Source organism: Macaca mulatta, chromosome 1 (genome assembly GCF_049350105.2).
Source record: "Macaca mulatta isolate MMU2019108-1 chromosome 1, T2T-MMU8v2.0, whole genome shotgun sequence".
NCBI lineage: Eukaryota > Metazoa > Chordata > Mammalia > Primates > Cercopithecidae > Macaca > Macaca mulatta.
In genome coordinates this window covers 155860057-155883536 of record NC_133406.1, presented here as the reverse complement: position 1 = coordinate 155883536, position 23480 = coordinate 155860057, and the positions used below count along the sequence as shown (strand labels likewise).

The 23480-nt window shown below is 40.2% G+C and overlaps 1 protein-coding gene across 13 annotated transcripts in view; it reads right to left on the bottom strand.

The window, feature by feature from the left end:
- Positions 1-23480, bottom strand: part of SSX2IP (SSX family member 2 interacting protein) — a 110423-nt gene that overhangs the window by 42098 nt on the left and 44845 nt on the right. For 5 of the 13 annotated variants that reach the window (XR_013413563.1, XR_013413570.1, XR_013413572.1 and 2 more), the window contains exon 1: positions 5558-5660. The exons of 2 other annotated variants lie outside the window; for them this stretch is intronic. The gene's annotated coding sequence lies outside the window, so the exon portion shown is untranslated. Of the gene's footprint in view, positions 1-5343; positions 5661-5770; positions 6111-23480 lie in introns of those variants that run through there. 6 more of the 13 variants (XR_013413571.1, XR_013413575.1, XM_028844111.2 and 3 more) reach the window with 2 other exon arrangements.

Here is a 23480-nt window from a genome sequence, read left to right as displayed (position 1 = left end):
GACAGGGCATGTAACATATACAGTTTTAAATTATGTGATGCAATAAAACTATAATTTAAAAGACACCAAGGGAATGATGGCTATAGGATTCAGTAAATAGTTGCCTCAGGTGAGGGAAAGAGGAAAAAGAAATGGAGGGGCCCATAGGGTTATGCAGAGGGTTAAGTGGTGCTTATTGTATTATTAAAACTATAAATGCACCAGTTAAACAAATGTGTCATGAGCCAAGGAATATAAACTAATTCTTTACACCTGAAGTCCTTTAAAATGCTTTAAATATATATATATAATGTTCCTCAAATATTTCAAACAATTCTAAATTCTACCCAGTTTGACTGTGGAGGCACCAAGAGCCCTGGGTCCTTGGCCTTACTGTCAACTCAGGGGTTAAAATGTTTTGGGCCCCAAAACCCAAAGCCAATGACCCTCTTCCTTTAAAAGTACAAGAACAGGCAATTTGGGCTCGAGTTTCAGAGGATCTATGAAGCCATCCATTTGCAAAGGATCCACGGGTGGCAGGTTAATAACTCCTGTACTAGCTAATTATGTGAAACTGGTAGGAGAGAAGCTAATGATGAATTCAAGAGCACCTAATGCATGCCAGATGGGGCTCCATCAGCTGCACCACTTAACCCTCACACTAGCCCAAGGAAGAAGTAAAGATAGCACTGGTTTATTGATGGAAGAAACTGAGGCAACAGATTAGGTAACTTACAGTTACAAACCTGGAAGACAGAAATAAAATCCAGCTATTCAACCTGGAAAGACTAAAAACTAGCTATTTATGATTCCAAAGCCTCACAGGCCTGGTTTCCTCCTGACACTCAACAAATATGCTGAGCAAATGATATCAATTCTCTGAGCCTATCGCCTCATTACAAAACAACATGGCTAATGATGGGTTGTACTTACAGATTATTTCTATGATGATGGCTTGCTTTTATAGTCTAGATCCTATGCAGGGAGATATTCCTAAAATTTGGCTATAGAATAGAGAATCAAATCGAAGGAGACATCTTTCAGACAGGAAACCACAACCAGACTACAATTAACAGGCAAATGAAAAGTATATGCAGTGGCTGGAACCCATCTTGAATTTTAAGTATCTACTGAACACTATTTAGGCTCTATATACGATTTTAAAATCATATTTAGTCCTACAATTCTTTTAGAACAATATTTCTCTACAAATCTCCTCCAAACTTAATGCCTGCAAAATAAGTTATATTTTTTAGCACCGTGGCACAAAAATATATTCTCAGTGCTCACTGTATGCCAAGAACTATACATAATTTAAATATTTTTTTGCTTTTTATCTTTTTTTTTTTTTTTTTACAAAAAGCATACAATACTTTTATAATCTGAAAAAAAATCTTTGAGACAGATATTATAGTAAACTGGGCAATTAATGGTCAGGAACCAGATGGCTGACTCAGTCAGTGACTGAGGATAGCGAAGAACAGGTAAGAAATGATTCAGAAGTTGGACTGACAGGACATGGTGACAAGTATACAAAAGGGAGGCATTTACTCTCCCATGTAAAAAACCTGTCTTTGGCTCCTGACAGATAATAGTGTCATTTAGATAAAGGGAACAGAGGAGTAAGGTTAGTAAAACTGGGTTTGGGCAAATGTGTGGAGAGAATGAGCTTTGTGCAGCTTACTGGGTTTGGAGATGCCCTCATGAGACATTCACACGGGGCTAAACTCTAGGCCTAGAACTCACAAGACATCAGAGCACGTTTAGATAGACGAAATTCATAAAGAAAAAAGGGGCAGAAGAACGAACTCCGAAGAACATCAACATGAGTAAGTGAAGGAGACCTGGACGCAAGAGATACAAAGAGATGGGGGAACGGACTTCAGGAAAGCCAAGGGAGAAGAGATTTAAAGAGGAAGGGTGATACACAGCAGCAAATGCCATAGAATGGGCAGGTTTTGAATTTTAAAAACGTGTTGGATTTGGTGATTAGTGACTTAATGACAAAGCTGAAGGCTAAAAATGAAAATCAGACTTCAGAAAGATGATCACCAAATAAAAGGAAAATCACTTGTTCAAGAATCTGAGTTTAAAAGAATGTTAGTTTCTCTGAATGTACAGGTTTTATTAGATGCTCATGGATAGATTTAACATGACAAAAAATAATCCTGCCTTTAAAGTCAGTTCTTATTCAATTACAGCATTTTTACATCAAGTAGAAATATTAAGTGCTCAATAAGTATGAGCTATTTGTCTAGGCATTGTTCTGGATACTAACCTATTTTTCTAATCACACCCCTCCGAAGTAGGTATTGTTATCATCCTTCACAAATGCGATAACCAGGGCACAAGATCACATAGCTAGTAGTATGGTAGATCAAACACAAGATCACATAGCTAGTAGTATGGTAGATCAAATGTGACTCAAGAGAATATGAGAAAAGGGTATGTGTGAAGCAAGAGTTAAAAGACGAGAACTGTAGTTACGATTGCTCTGGATGTTTAACTGCTTGTAGTTTAATTTCTATTTAAAAACTTATTTTTGCTAATTTGAAAGACTATTTCTTCTCTCATCTCAGAATCCTACATTGCTAGAATCTGACATTTTTATGTCTGACACCCAGATTCTGTACTGCATAATTGTGTTATTTCTCCTACTGAATGCAGGTTGCTTGAAAATGGGGAAGTATCTTATTTAATTTGTATCCCTATTCTTCCAGTCTTAAAAGTAGAAGATACTCAAGAAAGGTCTGTTGTATAATTATTTCTGCTTTTCTACAGTTTCTGAGGGTTTCAGCAAAATATACCTCAAGTCTAATTGCTGTGTGAGACCCCTGTCTTTCAGATATTATTTGGATTATGCTCAATACATTTTGGATCACTCAAAATGCTGGTTTTGGTGGAAATATCCTTCTAAAGTAAAAAGCAAATATAATTCCCCTTCATAAAACCCTCTGAAGGTTCCCTGTAACCTACTGGTCAATGTTCACAGCACTGTTCTACAGCCTTATTAATATGGCAACCCCACCCTGGTCCAACTCTACCAAGCCACCTGTAACTCCTTAACTGTACACTGCCGCAGAATGCACCAGCTGCTTGATGAACTCCACTTCCTCTGCCAGACACAGCTGAAATTCTTTCTTTTCGAAAGCCTTCCTATATTTGCTTTTTGTGAGGTTTTTTTGCTCTCTCCTTCACTATGCTGATAATTTCCAAAATACAAATTCCTCAAGGCAACACTCATCTTTTTAACCTCAGGTCAGGCAAGTAGCCACTTACTAAGCATTTAATGAATGTTTATTGAAAGAATTATTAAAGCGTAATTTAGTAAATCTGTTGGTTCTACATATAACATTGGCCCACAATCAAAAGGCACGATTCTAGGATGTTTTTCATTACTAATAATGAATGGTGCGTTTCTCTATTCTATCTCATCCCATAAACTCATGAATTCAAGATAACTTGTACCTTCACTACTAGCTAACCATATCGCCATTACCAAAGCCACAAAACAAACCCACATCGTATCAAAACTTCTTTGTGTCATGAGCAAATGGGGAAACCAATAAGGCATGTTCACAGCTATTGTAAAAGACATGGAAAAAAAACTTTAAAATCTTTGAAATCGATCCAACTTAAGCATGTGAAATGAATTAAAATCACACAATTTTGGGGCGGTGTCTTTTCATGCACCTAATTTCTCTAGGTGCATATTACACAGAAGGCACTCAAACGCCTACTTTATGAAACCGGTGTCACGGCCTGCTTTGGCCAAAGAGCAGACTGTCAAGTACTAGGAGATCCCAAGTATATAATCGGACATTGTGCCAGACTTGAGGTCTTTAGCAAACAATTTCAGCATAACATTTAGTTTTCTCATATATCTGCCTCATTATGTTTAGAACATAATGTGCTTTAACAAGTCTTGTCACAAGGCACAATGTGTTATGAGGAGATCTCCACATTTCATCCTAGAATAACTAAGTCTTCACAGTTATCTTCAAGCTGTCTCACCCACGTTACGTAATCCATGAGCTTTATTATCTTCCCTGTACAGCTGGGGAACGAGAAGGGAAGGAAAGGTACAAAATGACTTGGTCTAAGAGGCTCAGCCAGTCACTAAAAGAGCTTTCGTTTTAACTATCAGTTCCTAACCCTCTTCTCAAAGAACCGTTTTGTTTGAGAAACTTTCATTGACAGCAGGCAAAACAGTGTTAAATTAGCTATTAGCTTTCCTTACTTGTTTAGTGTGAATGAATAACCTAAGCTTCCTAGGCCTGTAGGTTGATAGTTTTAGGAAAAGAGATATGATGGATCACGTTTTGCCGACTGGATCCAAATTCATAAATCTACCTCTAACCTCTAAATTTCAAGATAGCTTGACGCAAACTTTAAAGGCATTTTTCTCTCCAAATTTCTAATTCTTTACAAATTTTATTCAGTCTCCTAAATGAGTGAACTCATACCAACCTTTCTAGTTCAGGATCAAACTGTAGGAGTACCAGAATTTTCTTCTACCCCACAGTAAGTCAAACCCCCATGAACCATGAAAGGCTCCATGACATCCATCACCCACAGCCAACTCTACACCTTGACTATAATCTGAATTGTTAGGGAGCCCAGGAAGTTCAAGAAGCCTCCACCCTTACACTTCTAAATCACCCTCTTTTCTAATCATCAACCTATTACAGCGTCCAGAAAAGAGAAATCTCAATTCTCTCAGATTCAAGAACTTTATCAGTGTTGCTAGAAATGGCAGTTTGGCATTTACAACGATAGGTCCTGAAACTGGGAAATAATCTAAAGATTCCCTTATTATACGTGCAGACATCAAATTATTTAATACATTCTATGTCCTGGGCCCAAGCGATTTGCCTAACTGGGCAATTAACATATAACATAGGCTCAAAAAATGTGCAGGGAGCTCACAATTCAGTTTACTGTCGTTAACTACAAAATTCTGAACCAAAGTATTTTCATGATAAAATTCTAAACCAAAGTATTTTCACACATGCCTGCCTCTTGGATGATGTAAATTCTTCCCCTCGACTTTTTACTGGACCACTATCGGGGCTCTCCTCCACTGCAGCGGCCACCGGCCACCCAACAACTGGTTTTGAAGACTGCCTCTTGCAGCTGCACTAGCAAATCGCCAAACCCCGCATGCTCCACGGCCGCTGCTGAGACTCTGCAGCCCCAAATCGGCCATCCCCTCCTCCCCGACGTCTCCGCGCTGCTCGTCGCCCGACGCCGGGCGCCACCCTCGCTCCATCCCAGGCAGGGTTTGGGGCTCCCCGGGTCAGAGCACTCCGCGGGCGCAGCTCCGCGAACGCCAGCGAGAGCGGTCCCGGGTCCAGCACCTACCTCCCACTACCTCCTCCAGACGCGGCCCGGGTCGACGCTCGCCCGCACCCTGCAACGGCCCCAACAGCCGCGCGGAGCCTCGCGCCCAGCAGCAGGGCTCTGAGCCAGGTGCAGACTCTCACCTCGGGCGCCCGCCCCTGGCCGGCGCCCACCCCCGCCCGCCCCTCCCTGGCGGGGCGCGTCACAATCCCCGCCGCGAGGCACGGCCGCTCACCGTCACGGCCCCCGGGAGCGGCGGGGAGTCACCGCTCGGCGTCCTAGCCCGGCTCCCGCAGCCCCGAGGGCCAGCAGCGCCTCCAGCCGGCGGCCCCTCCTCTGCCGCGGGCTCCCGCCTTCCCCGCCCCTTGCAGCCGCCTCCCGGCCTCCCCAGGTTCCCGAGGTTCCCACCCCGCCCCCGCGCGCCGGCGCCGCAGGCCCCGCCGCCTACCATTGGCTCCGCCAGTTGCTAGGCGATGAACAACCGCGGCCTGCATTGGTCGGGTGGGGGCCTCGGGAGTCTCCTCCTCACCTCCAAAAAAACCCGGAGAAAAAGAAGACCTTATCCCTGGAGTCCGCGCGCGCTGCTGGCGCAGCTGCGGCTGCGGCACCTGTTACGCCCTGTGATTCACCCGGCCGTTCCCTACTCCCCGCCCCCTCCTGACGCCTGCAGCGTCCGGGGCGGGGGCTCTGCGGGGACAGGGGTCGTGGCTACTTTAGAGCACGTTTTCCGAGCCCCACTGAACCCCAACACCCAGCCTAGCAGCAAAAGTGAAGCTTCCAGAAGAGCCATGTGCGTTTGCCAAAGTGGAGAAATAAACAGCCGGCACCTAGAATTAGGTCAGGCCCAAGGGATGGGAGGTTCAAGCGTTGGGAGTCGTGGATGCAAACAATCCAGCCGGGAGAAAGTTACTTGTAAAATTAGGGCAAAGAAATGGATCTGGGCAGAAGACCGCAGGCAAAGGAAAGACTAAGAAATGGCATTCGTGAACTCTCAGTTTATGCAAAAATGTCTTACACCCACTCGACAAAATATGTGCAATGAAAATGTATGCCTGCTGCACCCGTGGTCAGGGTCAGGCCGTCTCCTCCCTGGTTTCATGGCAGCCTAAAATTCACTGGGGAAGAAAAGAGGCCAGAGAAAGGAAGGAGATCAGATGGAGAAATCACAGGCATATGGGTTACCCACAAAGATGTACTTTGATTTTTGTTTTGTTTAGTTTTGGTGAAGCCAAGGGATTTATTCAAAAGGCGAAAAACAGGTTTGATATTTTAAGGAGGCTCCTGAGAGCACTTTGAAACCAAAACAGTATGAGTGAAGAAGATACTAACACTGAAAAACAAGAGCGGGAGGAATGTCCGCCTGCCAGTTTGCATGCACGTATCCCCAATCCTGGATGAAAGATCAAGGCCAGAAAAAGCAGAAGAAGCACGCCACGGTGACAACTTCAGGGCCCAACGAAATCCTCCTCTTTTCCTTTGGCCTAAGCAATCAGAGGCCCGACTACCTGCTGTTGAGCCCAGGTGGCCTTACCATTAACAGTTATATTTTTAAAAGGTTTGAGCCAAGCTTAGTTGAGCTCCGGAAAGTTTAGCTCCGACTTCAGCAACCCCAGGGAGGAATAAGATATGCCTGAATAAACCAGTGGTCTCAATCTTTTGGTCCCAAGACCGCTTTCCACTTGTAAAATTATTGAGGCCCCAAGAACTTTTGTTTATGTGGGCTACAGCTATTGATATTAAAACAAATTTTTAAAAAGTTATTTTTAAAAATAAAAATGTCAAATAGCACATTTTCATTAAAAAAACGATATTTTCAAAAAATTAGTAAAAAGAATGGTGTCACTTTAAAATTTTGCCCATATCTTTAATGTCTTGCTTAATAGAAGGCATTTGGATTTTCATATCTGTTTGTGCATTCAATCTGTTGTGCTATTTCAGGTAGCCTCTGGAAAACTCGACTGTGCACTCATAATGAGAGTGAAAAAGGCAAATAATGTCTTAGTATTATAATAAAAATAGTTTTGACTTTGCAGACTCCATGGAAGGTTCTTGGAAACTTGCCTCCCCAAGGTTCAGCAGACCTTTAAGAACCACTTGTCTAAACCTCTTGGTACTCTGTCCCTCTTTGTCAACCAATAACTGGTTGAGGGGCTAAAAATATGACCTAATTCTGTTCAGTCCATAAAGGGGAGTGGGGGATGAGGAGCTTCAGGGGAAGGATTTTATCCTGACAACCTAAGGACAAGTTTTTTCCTTACTTCTTGCCTTGGACATCCTCCAGTGAGCCAGACATGTTTGGAGCTATGGCAACGTATTCTGCAACCACAAGAGAAAAGCAAGAAAAATACATGCGTACCTTGTTTTATACTTCAATTTATTGCACTTCACAGGTACTGTGTTTTTTTAAATAAATTAAAGGTTTGTTTCTCAACCCTGCATTGAGCAAGTTTAGTGGCACCATTTTTTCTAAGAGCGTGTGCTCACTTGGTGTCTCTGTCACATTTTGGTAATTTTTGAAATATTTCAGACTTTTCCGTTACATATGCTATGGTGATTTATGATGTCACTATTGTATCATTTTGGGGTGCCACAAACTGTACCCTTATAAGACAGCCAATTCAATGTGTGTGTTGACTGCTCCACTGACTGGCTGATCATCTCTCTCTCTCTCTCCTTGGGCCTCCCTATTCCCTAAGACACAGCAATATTAAAATTAGGCCAATAAATAACCCTACAATGGTCTCTAAGTATTCAAGTGAAGGGAAGAGTCACATATCTCTTACTTTAAACCAAAGGCTAGAAATGATTGAGCTTAGTGAGGAAGACATCTTGAAAGCTGAGATAAGCAGAAAGCTAGACCTATCGTTCCAGTTAGCCAAGTTGTAAATGCACAGGAAAAGTTCTTGAAGGAATTTAAAAGTCCTCCTCCCTTGAACACAGGCATGAAAAGAAAGTGAAACTGCCTTATTGCTGATAGGTAGAAAGTTTAAGTGGTCTGGATAAAAGATCAAACCAGCCACAGCATTCCTTTAAGCAAAAGCCTATCCAGAGCAAGGCCCTAATTCTTCAATTCGTGAAGGCCGAGAGAAATGAGGAAGCTTCATTTAAAAAGTTTGAGGCTAGCAGAGTTTGGTTCATGAGGTTTAAGGAAAGAAGCCATCTCCGTCACATGAAAGTGCAAAGTGAAGCAGCAAGTGCCGATGTAGAAGCTGCAGCAAGTTATCTAGAAGATCTCAGATAATTGATGAAGGTGGCTACACTAAACAGATTTTCAGTGTAGACCAAAAGAAAGCCTTCTATTAGAAGAGTATGCCACATAGAACTTTTCTAGCTAAGGAGGAGAAGTCCATGCCTGGCTTCAAAGGACAGGCTGACTGACTCTCTTGTTAGGGGCTAATGCAACTGCTGACTTTTTATTTTTATTTTTAATTTTTTGACAAAGGGTCTCACTGTGTCACCCAGGCTGGAGTGCAGTGGTGCGATCATGGCTCGCTGCAGCCTTGAGTGATCCTCAAGCAATCCTCCCACCTTAGCCTCCCGAGTAGCTGGAACTACAGGCACACACCACCGTGCCCAGCTAATTTCTGTATTTTTTGTAGAGACAGGGTTTTACCATGTTGCCCAAGCTGGTCTCAAATTCCTGAGCTCAAATGCTCCACCTGCCTCAGCCTCCCAAAGTGCTCTAAGCCACTGTGCCCGGCCCCGGCTGCTGACTTTAAGTTGGAGGTAATGCTCATTTGCCATTCCAAAAATCTTAGGGCCCTTAAGAACTATCTAAATTGACTTTGCCTGTGTTCTGTGAATGGAACAACAAACTCTGACTGACAGCACATCTGTTCACAGCATGGTTAGTGAATATTTTAAGTCCACTGTTGAGACCTATGGCTCAGAAAAAAAGATTACTTTCAAAATCTCACTGCTCGTTGATAATGCACCTGGTTACCCAAGAGCTTTGCCTGCTAACACAAGATCCATTCTGCAGCCCATGGATCAATGAGTAATTTGGGCTTTCAAGTCTTAATTTGAGAAATACATTTCATAAGACTGTAGCTTCCATAGATACTGATTCCTCTGATGGAACTGGGCAAAGTAAATTGAAAACCTGGAAAGGATTCACCATTCTAGATGCCATTAAGAACATTCATGGGCATTGAAGGAGGTCAAAATATATCAACATTAAGAGGAGTTTGGAAGAAGCTGATTAAAACCATCATATATGACTTTGAGGAGTTCAAGACTTCAGTGGAAGAAATAACCAGAGATGTGGTAGAAATAGCAGGAAAACTAGAACTAGAAGTGGAGCCTGAAGATGTGACTGAATTGCTTCAATCTCATGATAAAACTTGAACAGATGAGGAGTTATTTCTTATGGATGAACAAAGAAAGTGGTATCTTGAGAGGGAATCGACTCCTGGTGAAGACGCTGTGAACGTTGTTCAAATGACAACAAAGGATTTAGAATATTCTATAAACTTAAACTGATCAAGAAGCAGAAGCGTTTAAAAGGATTGACTCCAATTTTGAAAGAAGCTCTACTGTGGGTAAAATGCTATCAGACAACATTGCATGATACAAAAATATTTTGTGAAAGAGTCAATCCATGTGGCAAACATCATTGCATTATTTTAAGAACTTGCCACAGCCACCCCAACCCTCAGCAACTACCATCCTGATCAGTCAGCAGCCGTCAGCATCAGGGCAAAACCCTCCACCAGCAAAAAGATAATAACTTGCTGAAGGCTTCAGATTTTTTTAGATTGTTAGCATTTTTTAGCAATGAAGTATTTTTCAATTAAAATATGTACATCGTTTTTAAAGACATAATGCTATTACATACTAATATATAATAATATAGTATAAACATAACTTTTATATGGACTAGGAAGCCAAATATTGTGTGACACACTTTATTGTGGTATTTGCTTCATTGCTGTGGTCTCGAACCGAACCTGCACTACCTCTAAGGTGTGCCTGTACAGAAAAGGCAACCCCAAGCCCAGATGTTACTGAGTGACTACATTAGTCTACCTTGGCTCTGTGTATCTCTATACTGAATATCATGTAAGACAGTAAATGGCCTATTGCTTAAGCCACTGTAGGCTTAAGCCTAAGAACATTTTTAGCCCAGGGCTAAAAGAAATTGGGCTTGATAGAACTTTGCTGTGGTAAGTGTATTAGGCCATTCTTGCATTGCTGTAAAGAAATACCTGAGACTGGGTAGTTTATGAAAGAAAGAAGTTGAATTGGCTCACAGTTCTGCAGGCTGTGCAGGGAGCATGACACTGGCATTTGCTTCTTGGGAGGCCTCAGGAATCTTTAGTCATGGCAGAAGATGAAGTGGGAGCAGGCACATCATATGGCAAAAGTAGAAGCAAGAAAGAGAGACAGCAAGATGCCACACACTTTTAAGCAGCCAGATCTCATGAAGAGTCACTATTCTCGTGGAGGACAGCACTAAAGGGATGATGTTAAACCATTCATAAGAAACCACCCCCATGATCCAGTCACCTCCCACCAGGCCCTACCTCCAATACTGGGAATTACAATTCAACATAATACTTGGGCAGGGACACATATCCGAACTATATCAGAAGGAAAGATAAGATCTGAAAATTTTATTTTAAAAATGCTTACTTTGGCTGCTTTCCACTTTTTTTTAGCAAAATTAAGAGGATGTGACTGTGAAATGCTGCTGTTGTTGTTTTCCAAAACATATCAAAACTTCTACCCTTGCTCCTCTATAGTCTGTTTATATCACGGTGGGCAGAGTAATTCCCTTAAAACGTTAGATCCTGTCACGTCTCTTCTTTGGCTCCCCTAACTCAGTGTTAAAGCTGAAGTGCTAACCATGGCTGCAAAGCCCTTACAACCTCATCTTCACAACCTTACCTCTCTGACTCCATGTCCTACAATCTGTCAACCATTCAACTAAGCACTCAACCAACCACTAGCCACCTCACTGTTCCTCAGCTTTGCCAAGCACATTCCTGCCTCAGGGTCTCTGTTTGAATATTCATCCCCTTAGCATCTGTATTACTTACGTCTTCCCTTTAGAGTCTGCTCAAATGTCGCCATCTTGGTAAGGCCCAACCTGACAACATTGTTTAAAATTGGAACTCCCTTCCAGCTTTCCAAATTTATCTGACTTTGTTCCTAAACAATCTTAAACCATAATAGATCATTTACTTATTTTGATTGCTCATTTGGTCTGTCTCCCTCCACTAGAATATAAACTCAGCAGGAAAAGAAATTTTCTCTACTTGTTTCATTAACGTATCCCCAGTGCCTGAAACAGTGCCTGATGCTTTGTGGCTGGCACTCAATAATTATTTGGTAAATTATTTTTTTGTTGTTTTTTTTCAATTTATAAAAATTGAATTTTTATAAATTCAAATAAATGTTTTTCATTTCAAAGTAAGCTCTTTAGCAGGCTGTATACACATTCCAGTGTATACATATTCTAAAAGTATCACATCAGTATTTACTGTAATTTGTTGAAAATAATTATTCCCTTTGAGCTGGAGTTGCAAGGTAAAAAAAAAAAAAAGAAAGAAAATAATTATTTTTTAAGAATAAATCTGATATCTGGGACAATCCAAAAGTCATTCAAGAGCCAAATCTGATGAACACATTCTGGAGCAAAATGTTAAAATCCCAAACCTGTTTTCCTACTAAGTTACTGCATTTGAGTGGGTAAGGAAAGGTCAAAAAACAAAATGTGTGTGATTTTTCTAAGATGCAGCAAACTGATTTTGAGCATAATTTCAAAGAGTTCTAAAAATGTACACCAATAACTAGTTGCAAAATAAGTACTATATATCACCATTTTTGTTTTTAAAAATAGAAATATTTATTTCTGCATGTCTGCGTGTATGTGTGAATGAATTTCTTGCAACCTGTCTGAAGACTTCATTTTTGCCCCCATTACATTAGAGGCATCTTTCAAAAGTGAAAATCAAATTCTGATTCCCCTTCCCATTTAAGAACCTTCAATGGCCTCTCGTTGTATTTAGTAACTTCCCACCTAGCCCTCCCTGGTATGACCTGGTCCCTGTTCCCCATTCTCCTTTCAGAACTCTCACTTTGGCCACAAAGTGCCAACCATAGAGGCTACCTTTTCAGTTCCCTTGGCTCTTTGTACTTGCCATTCAGTCTGCCTAGAAGGCTCTTCCCATAAAGATTCAAGACTGATTCTTTTTTTAATCATTCAGATCCCACCTCCATATGTAAAGAAACCTTCTGAGGCTGGGTTTTATTTGTTTTATTTATTTTCTTGCTGTGATCTTTCTCCTTCACCTAAAACATAAGCCCTCTGAAGGGAGGGTCCTTGTTGGTCATGTTCACCTCTGAAGCCCCAGCTCCTCAGTGCCCGAGATAGTGATGAGATTGAGGGCCAAAAAGATGAAAAGCTGACACCTCATCAGAAACCATGGAGGCCAGAGCCTGTGGAATGACATATTCAAGATGCTGGAAAAAAAAAAGTTAACCAAGACCTTCTAGCAAAACCATACCTCAAGAACAAAGTAGATATTAACACATCCCCAGATAAATGAAAACAGAATTTGTTGGTAACAGACCTGCCCTACAAGATGTTCTAATGGGAGTCAATCAGGCTGAAATGAAAGGACAGTAAGCAGTAACTTAAACCCATACAAAGAAATAAAGCTCACAGGTAAAGATAACTACACAGGTAAATATAAAAAAGTCTGGGCATGACAGCTCATGCCTGTAATCCAAGCACTTTGAGAGGCTGAGGCAGGAGGCTTGCTTGAGCCCAGGAGTTTGAGGCTACAGTGAGCTATGATTTTGCACTGCATTCCAGCGTGGGCAACAGAGCAAGGCCCTGTATCAAAATAACAACAACAATAATAATAGTGAGATTGGGAGGAAGGCAGAAAGGAGCAAAGGAACATTTGCCTTACATTTTATTAACTTGTTATATGAATTTTTATAAGTATGTAGTATTGTGATCTTAAAATATTTTAATTTCGCTGTAAAAAATAGGCTCTAATTTTAATATGCATTAAGCTAATGACCCACCCTTTATTCTACTCATATGTTTTCCTCAGGAACAAGTGTTTCAAATACCCCAGCCAGCATTCAGGCCACAGTGCTTCTACTAACATGCATATTCAGATTTGGATAATAATGGGCCAACTTATAAAGGCTTTCTTCTGTAATGCATACCATCTGGGTTATTTCAATAGGAGCAACAATTTCTGGATCTGGTAGAGAACATTTCCTGTTAGGGCCTTGTGCTGTAGCAGATGAGAATATGGGCTGAGTCACCTCTGCTTAACGGCTGCGTTTTCATTAATTCTGTGTTCTGGCCAGGACTACTTTTCCAGAAATAACAGAATGGATAAATAAAGTCTTGCTGAATACTGTGCTAGGCACTTTCATATCCATGGCTTCATTTTATTAGCAAGACCAACTTAAGGCTGTTTGTAATTTACTGCAAAACAGTACGGGGCAGAGTCCAAGGGCCAAGAGACTTCAGAGTCTTCTCAGTGTGCTAGAATTATCAGGGAGTACTCCATGGAAGAGAAAAATCTAGGCCAGGGCCTTGGGGCAATCTTGACTCTGCAAGCTTCACAATAGTTCTGTGAGTTAAAAAAACTTCGAGACCAGACTGCCAGCTCTGCTTTCTGACTTCTAAAACATGGCCTTACACTTAGCTGGGATTGACTCCTCTGACTATCTTAGTGAATTTCTGCATCATGCTGCATTTCCAAAGATGATTCATTTCTAGCTAATCCCTTTGGATTTTGGCCAGTAGTAGTAGTAGTTGCAATGACAGTATGTGCTACTTACAAAGTGCTGACTGAGTTTGCAGGAAAAACAGACCACTGCTATTCACTCTTCCTCCCACCTCCAGCCAGGTGAAAATCTCCAGAAAAGGAAACTGTCCCTCCTCCGTCCTGCCATTTCCCCACCCCACTGCCAACCAACCCTGTCATACACACACACACAGATCAGCAGACAAATGCCTAGGTGTTCCATTCTGCTGGCTGTTCCATTCTTAGTACTTTAGATTTTTGTCTGATCTGCTGAGTGTTTTGCCTTATGATTTCTTCTGAAAGGACTCTTTCTGAGTAAGAACACCTAATGAATTTTATCAAGCGCTAACACATTGGTTCCCAACTCTCCAAGTGTCCCAAAAGTGATTTACTAGTTTTAAATATGACATGTGAAACTTGATTATGCATAAATTAAAGAGTTGATAAGGTATTATCATAGAAAGGTGGTCAGGTACCAAAGAGAGTAGTTTTCAAACTATATTTCCAAGAGAGAAATATATCACCTTTAGTAAATGCAGTGTGCACATATGCAAAACGTGGGTGCGCGCGCACACACACACACACACACACACACATACACATGCACGCACACATAATAGGTAATCGTTTTAAGGATTTAGGTGGACTGTCCTAAATTCTGATATAACATTTCAGCCATGTTAACGCAAGTCCTTGACACAAACTCATCTTCATCAGTATCCAACAATACCAAGTATCATATAACTTTCATAGACTTACTGGAAACTTGTGGGGTCTCATCACACAACCTATAACATTTCACTTTTTAAAAAATCACCAGCAAACATATCACTTCTCAGGTCTCTCCTCCAACTATTTTGTTTTTGCTCAATTCCCTCTTCCTTTCCAGTACACACACACACACACACACACACACACACACACACACACACACAGAGCTAACCTTGCTGACTCCAGAGTCAGCCTCTAAACCTTTCTCACGCAGAGCAATTTAGCGCAGTGTACTCTTCTAAAGTTGCAAATTTAAACCCAGGGTCATTCAGTCAACAAAGCTTCAAGAAAAAAGTGGGGGACTATAAGTGACCCAAAATGTCTTCCGTTTATACTGAAATCTCTTTAAAAACTGCAGAACACAAAGATCCAGCATTAATTTGAATAATCTTAATTGATTTAGTTCTGTACCTAAGCACCTTTTTATTTCACATAGTTCTAGTTTCCCTCTTCCTGTTTAAAATTGATCTCACTGGTTTAATGAATATTTATTGATTACTGTGTGTCAAGCACTGAGGAATATAAGGAAAGAAAAGATCTCTGCCCAAAACAGGAACTCAGTCTCCTAGGACAGAGTATTGAAAATGTAAGTATTGCAGAGAAGTAGAGTGTGCCATGTGCACGTAAGTCAGACTGCCTAGACTGAAATCAGCTCAGCCACCTGGGTCCATGTTGATAGCACTGAGCTCCCAAACCAACCTGGGACCACCTTCCTCTGGGCATTCGGTTTAGTGAACAATAAACGCTTTGAGTTCTCAAACACTACTGGGTTTTTGTTACTTGCAGCCAAAAACATCCCTGATAGTATACTGAAAAAAGGACATTCATGAAGTGACCTGAGGCTATGATATTTCATTTCATTGGTAAAAATATGCTTAAGTGTCACAGATGGAAACAGTCAAGTGAGCAAAAAAAGTGAGAAATGAAGTATACAAGTTATTACAGAGCGCTGCATGAATGGAAAAATTAAATAAGAAACAGGAAATATGTGGGGCTCTTTATGCTTTATATTATCAGCATATATCTAAGATATGAACATTTTTCTGAATAATATTTTCTTTCTTTACTAATTTAATTAGGCCAGACAAATTAAAATATATTGATAAAAACAACTTTTCACAAAATGATTTTTTTCTTTCTGAACTTTTCAGGCCACAGCACTATGTTTTCTTGCTAGTACTTTCTTTATGTAATAGATATTTTCCAGGAAAAGTCATGTGTAAATAATGTACTTATAAATCAAATCATATTCTAAATGTACTAGCGAAGCTAGATGTTTAAAAGAAAACTATGGTAAGTCTTTTTGCATGATGAATAACACCTTTGTAGAACACATAGTCTCTTTATCATTTATCTATTCTATAAGATCATATTTTAATATGCTGAATTTCCTTTCTTTCCTTACCTATTACTTCAAATCAGACTTTTGTGCAATTATTTTAATAGAGTTTTCCGTAATGTGAATCACACTACAGAAGGCTAAGATGTTGCAAACAGTTCATATGTTTTTATTCTGTAATTCTCAATTTAATTTTTATCTTATTTACAAATTCCCATTTGCTTTCATTATTCACTAGGCAAAGTTTCTTTTTCTGCATTCTCAGTGAAGAAGAAATCTGGAGGCTTGATTCCTGATGGATTACACTTTCTGCTTTGTAAACCTTTATCAATAATGTTATCAAATAATTGCTCAAATTGAGGTATAGTGGAATAGAATTCTCTATGTACTGAGTAAAACACCCCCATAAAATTTTAGATTTGAAAAACTTTGATGTCAATTGTGTTTTGAATAACAGCTTAAGACTTAAATCATATATGAATCTGCCTGTCCCTTTAAGAAACGAAATCACATCCTGCTTGCTGGGCTCTCTTGGATTTATTTTATCTTAGCAGCTGTTCCCGAAGTCGATGTTATTCAGATGTGGGTTTTTAAGCTCTTTGTTGTGTTTTTCAACTTACTGTATACGCTATCAAACATAAAACCCAGATTTAAATGAGGTGAGGAGGGGGACAGCTAGAAATACTGGAAAAATAAAATAATACTGGGAAAAGGACCTCTCATTTTTATTTAATAAAACTGTTGATCATGATCTGCTTGAAGCCCCAGTAAAAGCTGCAAGGCAAAACCCCTGAACTTCTAAGGACCAAAAGTTGGATGATATATTTAGTAATAAGTGTGTGCGTGGTGGGGGGCGGGTTGGAGAGAAGTATCTGGAATGAAATAATGGAAATTTCTGTGGTTATAAAAGGTAAGGAAAGAACACTTTTGCTACTCTGGAAATAAGCATACTATAAATTTTGCTTAACATATGCTACTTTGATCTAGAAAGAATAATTTTACAACGTATATGCCTCTTATATCTTTTATTTTTGTTTCATTTATTTTTCAAGAGGCAGGATAACACAGTCCTTAACAGTGGAAACTCTGGGTAAGAATATTGGCTCTGCCACATGCTTACGGTGGAACCTTATACCTTTTTGTTTAGTTTACAAATTAAAGCAGTTAGCTTAGGTAACAGCAAAGTACATATCAAACTTATGTGGGGGTTATTGTCCTAATTTTTATGTCATATATAGTCATTTCCTTGTACGAATGTGATGATTTATTGCATGACTACTACTTGTCAAGCACTGCTCTAAGTGCTTTACATATTAGCTCATTTAATCCTCGCAACAACCTTATGAGGTAGGTATCATTATTGCCTTGATTTCTGGATGAGGAATTTAAAAGGTTAAATAATTTGCACAAGATTACATATATATAGTTAGTTAATTTCAGAGCTAGGATTTACAGAGCTCTCCTCTTACCCACCATGTCATTACCAATCTGTTTAGGACTGCTTAATCTCTTTTGCTCTCTGTCATTTTTATTCAAAAGATGATGATTAATAAATGGACATCTTCGGTTGGGCATGGTGGCTTACGCCTGTAATCCCAGCACTTTGGGAGGCCAAGGCAGGCAGATCACAAGGGCAGGAGATTGAGACCATCCTGGCTAACAGGGTGAAACCTGTCTCTACTAAAAATACAAAAAAAATTGGCTGAGCATGGTGGCAGGCGCCCGTAGTCCCAGCTACTCAGGAGGCTGAGGCAGGAGAATGGCCAGAACACGGGAGGTGGAGCTTGCAGTGAGCCGAGATGGCGCCAGTGCACTCCAGCCTGGATGACAGAGTGAGACTCTGTCTCAAAAAAAAAAAAAAAAAAAAAAAAAAGAAATGGACATCTTTAAACTGGGATAAACCTGCACTTCCCTGCAGCTCCCAACCCCAAGTACCTCCCCCAGGATACATGAAGACTCTCCTCCAGTGGTGCAGAGCAGGATAGTTTCAAGAGAATCAATTCTATGTCCTTGATCCTTTTCTACGTTTTCCTAAAACCCATCCGCCTGAGAACGTGTGTGTGGCCTCCATTCCATTCCCCTTTCACAATGTCCATATCTCACTTGGCAAAAAGTCATTCTTCTCACACATCCCATATCTTACTATGGTGTATTGTCCCAGGTGCACACAATATGGCAAAGTAGAAGCCTGTGCAGGCATTGAGAAAGAGAATGCCTATGATAACTGGGGAGCAAAATTGTCACCTGATAGAGCATTAGAAAGAATGTAAATAATCTATCATTGCATGATATTTGGCATATAATTGAAAGGAATTCACAGAATTGAGCAACACTGCTACAACACATTTCTCCCATTCCCATCTACTCAATTTCTGTGAACAAAGTACCTTAGCATTTATATCTACAAAGACAAAGTCAAACACATGAATACAATTCGGGAGGAGTTCTGTTTCCTTCTAGCTATAAATAATATTCATCCATCACTACCTTAGAAAAGAAAAAGTTCCTTCCATATAATCAATGCATACACTTTTATTTTTTGTTTAAATATACTTATTATTTATAATATAGTTGCTGTTTGATCAATTGTATATTACTAATAATTATTAGGATAACTCCACCCAGAGATTTTTTAACACCTTAGTCTTTAGAGTCACAAGAAAGTAAAATTATATAAATATGTAGTTATAATGCCCGTTGTAAAGAATGACATACTGATCAATAGAAGTTTTTCAAGCATGAAAATATGCAACATGATAACATTCTGTGGGGAAAATGCAGTGAAAATATGAGTTCAAGAAGAAAAGGGAACAATGCAAATTTTCTGACTGTGAAAGAAGAGCTGGTTCATGTATATTTAAAATGAATAATGTTGGGTAACAAATCACCGTGGGATTTAGATTCTTCAGGATAAATTTAAAAGAGTGAGCTAACAGCTTTATTTTAAAATATCATGAATTGCAATATGCTGGAAATAACACCCTTTGCAAACTTGTGATGAAAAGTTATAGTGTAGGTGGCAACAAAAAATGTGGAAGGGATGCAAGGTTTTCCAAGGTTTCTCAGAGCAGCATGTGGGCAAAAATGTTTGAAGACCACTGATCTTGAAGACCACAGAAGATCTCCACAGGATGCTTAAAATCTAGTCCAAGTAATTGTTAACACAAACATTTTACACAGAAAAACATAGATCCCATGTGAAATAAAATGCCATTGGTTTCTGCTTTGAATGCCCGAGGAATTCAGCCAAATGCTTACAAATGAGGACTGGGCTTTGAGTCGTGGCAATCACTTTTTCCTGTGCTATCCTTTTATCTCTAGAGTCACCGTGTATAGCTATGTCTGCCACATTGTGTGTTTCAAGAACACGATAACACAAACACAGCCTTTAAGATAAAGAAAAGTGCCACAAGATTTCCACGTGAATTCCCTGTCAGTATAAGCCTGGCCTATAAGCTATTTGAGATACATGTTTTCCTAACTCCAATTTAGGACCCAAGACCTGATACATGAAATTGTTCCTTGGAGGTTAAACTGGCAGTTGACTGGAATTGGAAATTTCCTGACAATCCAGAGCCCTGGGACAAAATAAGTAGATATAATAAGCATCATGTCTACTATCTTAGAGTGACCATCTTATAACTTACCCTAGTACCAAAATTGGACTCTGGAAAGTTTGGGTTCTCATTTAATGCTGCTGACTAGTTGTGAAATCATTAGTAAATAACTTTTCTGGGCTTCATTTTCTTTTTCTGTGAAATAAATGTGAATGCTTACATTTCTTTTGCTTTTCTTCTGCACAGAAACTCTATTTGTTCACAAATTCAACAAACCTCTATGAGCCCTTCCTCTGTATTGGCACCGTGCAAGGGGCTGGAGATACCAAATTGAGTTAGACAAAGTCTCTTACCTCAGGGAGCCTCTGGGCTGTGAGGATGGTAGGACTGCTTGCTTGTTTGCAGATACTTAACAATCTAATGTGGTAAACACTGCCACGGAGCTGTGTGGAGGGCACGGTGGTAGTTCAGTGGAGATGAGCATCAAGGTAGAGACTTTCAGAGGAGGAAACACTTGACTCTATCTTTCTGGGGGTCTATTTAATGCTTAAAATTTTTTTTCAATTCCATTGCTTAAAAAATGAAGTAATACATTCATAGAATACAAAATTCAAAATGTACAAAAGGACATGCTGTGAGAAGCTTCTCTTCTACCTCTCACCAAGCCGCCCAGTTTCTCTTCTCAGGAACAACCAGGAGTGTCTGTTTCTTGTATATTCTTTCAGAGACTTGAATTATTTCTTAAAAGAATGTATACAAGGTACTCAAAAAAGAGGAAGCTAAGCATTGCAGACAAAGAGAACAGCATGAGACTGTTGGGAAGTGGGACCCATGAGGCCGAAGGCAGTGAAAGAGCCCTTTCCAGGAGGGGCCTTACCATGCTAAGGAATTTGGGTCTGATCCTGAAGCATTAGGAAAGCCATTAGTGGATTTAGGGCAGAGGAGCTGCCTGATTAAATTAATGATTTACAAAGAACACTCTGGCAGAAATGTGGAGAATGGATTGGAGACAGGCATGATCAGTGAGAGAGACCAGTTAGGAGGCGATTGTAACAGTCCAAGGAAGAACTAATGAGGACCTAAATCAAGACAGAATCAGTGTGGACTGGAAGGAGGGCCAACTCCAGTTGTTAAGGAAGAAGGATGAACAGCATTTTTGGATCAATTGGCTTCCAATGAATTTAATTCCTGTTCTCTCCTTATCTAAGAATTGCCTGAGAGTCACGTGCCAAGAATAATCAGAATTAATTGCCCTCTCCCTTTAAGCAGCCACCAAGGCACCCAGTCTTGTCTTAAATATTTATCTCAGTGACCTTAAGATGTCTAAGCCTCCCAGGTCAAATTTCATCACTCAAATCTCTATTCCCCTCTGTCATCAGAAAAACTCTTCCAACCACACTCCTCTCTGAACAGTCCCTTCACCTTGCAGCTTGAAAGGAAACTTTCCCCTGAGCACTCGGAATTCCCTACAGTGGTGGCCAGTTTTCTCTCACCTGTCACTTCCCACTGGGCCAGAGGTGATGCAGAAGTCCTCCCTACTCTTCACTGTCACTTCTAAACTGCTGTCCCTTCCTTGCCCTCCCCCATTGGGTCCTTTGACACTCATGCCATCAGCCTGCTGCTCCCTACAGGCCTCCTTGGCTGTAGCCCTCCCCTGTCCTCCTGGTCACTACCACACATTTCTTGGAGATGTCAACACCAGGTTTATTGTCTTTCTTGCGTTCTTTTGTTGTTATTCCTGGTGATTTCAGTATCTACACAGATGATCCAATCCCACGGCTTCTCCATTCCTCTATCTCTTTATTCCAGTGTATCTGGCCTTCTACCATTCCCCTTCAGCCACCATCCTCCATGGTTAGCTGCAAACCTTGTCATTTACAACAATTGCATTCCCTCACTTATATTAGTTTCAAACATCTCATTTGTGTATTTTCAGCTCATGCTTGTACCCCAGCTCAAAAAATTCTTTTACTCCACTAGATACCTTGTTCATGTGACTCCTGACCCTGATGGAGATAGGGGTTTAAGTGATGAAATTTGACCTGGAGGCTTAGATATCTTAAAGTCACTGAGATAAACATTTAAGACAAGACTGGGTGCCCTGGTGGCTGCTTAAAGGGAAGGGAACAATTAATTCTGATTATTCTTGGCACTTGTTTCTTAGGCAATTTTTAGGTAAGGAGAGAACAGAAATTAAATTCATTGGAATCCAACTGATTCAAAAATGATTTTCATTGTTTATCTTCATCCCTCAAAACCCATTCCCTCCATGGCTGGCTTAGATTCCATGGTCCTTTATGTAATCACTCCTTTAAATATGCTCTTACCTTTCTTGGCCCTGTAATATCCCATTATATTATTCTGAAAAGAGTCCCAACTCTGGTAATAGTCCCATCTCTACCTTCTGTGCTCCTTCTCCTGAGAATCTAAATGTGTCTCAGGAGAAACATGGTTACACTGACCTCAAACATTAAGTTGGCCCTCAATGCTGCTTGGTGATCCTTCAGCATTTTCCTAGTCAATTTATTCTTTGACTCTCCCAGACTATTTCATTCCTCCTCCAAATTCCATCACCCTCCTCCTTATCAATCATGAATCTTATTTCTCTCAGAAATATATAAGCAACAGAAGAGGCTCTTAGCAACACATCTATCCTTTCTTTCCTCTCTTCCTGTGTGCACACTCTGCTTTTCCTTCTGTTGCAATGGATGATCTGCTCACCTTTCTGCCTAAAACCATCAACTTCACTTGTGCACAGGATGCCACCTCTTTATCTCACTCCCATTGTCACCCATTGCTTTCCTATATTATATGTGCAAATTTTTCTCTCTCAGTTGAATCATTTCCACTAGCAAATGAACATCATTTAAAAAAAACTCCTACCTTAACTCCATAACTCCTCCAACTACCACATCATTTTTCTACTTCTCTTTATAGGAAAACTCCTTAAAAGAGTTGTCAATGCTCAGTGACTCCAGTTCTTTACTAATTAGGCTTACATTCCACCATGGAAACCTCTTTTGTCAAGTTCATGTTACCAAATCCAATGGTCAGTCATAGGTCCTCATCTTCTCATCTTACTCAGTAAGTGACACCATTGAAACAATTTTTTCACTTGATTTACATATGCCATCAATCTCCTGTTTTCCTCTTTTCTCAGTGGCCATTCTTCTATTTCTCTTGCTCATTCTTCTTCTTTGACTACTAAAGTTTGGAGTATACAGTAGACACACTCTAAGGTGAGTCTCAATGAATCATGTCTTGTATAATACACACCCCTTGAGTGTAAGTAGAACTTGTGTCTTGCTTCTAGCCAATAAAATATGGCAACAGGGGAAGGGCTTTGCAGATATAATTAAGGTCCCAAATCAGTTGAATTTGAGTTGACTAGAAGGAGATTATCCTGAGTGGGGCCTGACCGTAATTCTTTTCTAAGAATGGTAGCCTAAATTCTTTTTAGGCATAAGCTCAGGGGTTATTTTTATGGTGGGATGGGAGATGGGTGAGGGTAAGCTGGGATAAAGAGTTTGAAGAAGTGATAAGGGTTTAGAATAGCTGTTGTAAAGAATGAGTTTCACAAGAATGCCAAGTTCTTATAGCAGTGGTCTACGTGGAATATCTGGCATCCTCTAAATAGTTAAAATTCCTAGTCTTTTACTGAATAAAGGATATACAGTAAAGAAAGTAATAAACGGTGGCTTAATTAAATAC